At 34.6% G+C, this 660-nt stretch overlaps 1 protein-coding gene across 1 annotated transcript in view; it reads right to left on the bottom strand.

Annotated features, from left to right (window-relative positions):
* Positions 1-660, bottom strand: part of LOC106514729 (mitogen-activated protein kinase kinase kinase 12) — a 32729-nt gene extending 32069 nt beyond the window's left edge. Inside the window, exon 1 of the mRNA XM_014004131.1 lies at positions 545-660. The gene's annotated coding sequence lies outside the window, so the exon portion shown is untranslated. The remainder of the gene's footprint in view (positions 1-544) is intronic.

Below are 660 nucleotides of genomic sequence, written 5' to 3'. Positions count from 1 at the left end.
TCTAAAAAGTGGGCTTATGTTTTTTGATCAAGTAAAACTTGAAGTGCTATTTTAAAAAAATATAAATCTGATTACAACTTGATATAAAAATAAAATTTAAAGCAATTTTCAGTACAGATAAATTAACTGACAACATTTTGTAGAGAAAGCGGCTACATATAAACCTCTTAGTGAAATGGCCCCGCCGCCATTAAATCCATAGATATTGATTTAATTAAGGTAAAATAAAGACTTGTCAACGTGTTTGTTGATGGGGTCATTTTAATGGAGCAGTAAAGGGACCCGCAGCRCCCCCTGCTGGTTGTAAAAACACATTCATCTCATTCATCCGACTCGATTTATTAAGCTGTTTTTATTTTACATTGTTCCGAGATTTTAAAAATTAATAAATAGAAATTACWTCATTACAATAGCAAGCCATCTTTTTATAAGCTGTATCTGTGAACTGTCAGTCAACACTTGACAGCTGAAGGAATCATCGAGATCATGAATGAGCTCCTGCAAGTAAAACAACGATTCAACAAGAAGAAGAAGAAGAACATACCTTTTGCAGACTCTCAGGTGAGTTTATTTCCACTGGCGGATKGGTTCGTAATTAAAAATTATATGTTTGTTCACTGAAAAGACCCATCTCTGCTCAGCCTGTCTTCCACTACGAGG

The sequence above is a fragment of the Austrofundulus limnaeus genome, unplaced genomic scaffold (assembly GCF_001266775.1).
Source record: "Austrofundulus limnaeus strain Quisiro unplaced genomic scaffold, Austrofundulus_limnaeus-1.0 Scaffold22, whole genome shotgun sequence".
NCBI classification, from domain to species: Eukaryota; Metazoa; Chordata; class Actinopteri; order Cyprinodontiformes; family Rivulidae; genus Austrofundulus; species Austrofundulus limnaeus.
The sequence above is the reverse complement of the archived record's forward strand: the minus strand, read 5'-3'. Positions and strand labels throughout refer to the sequence as shown.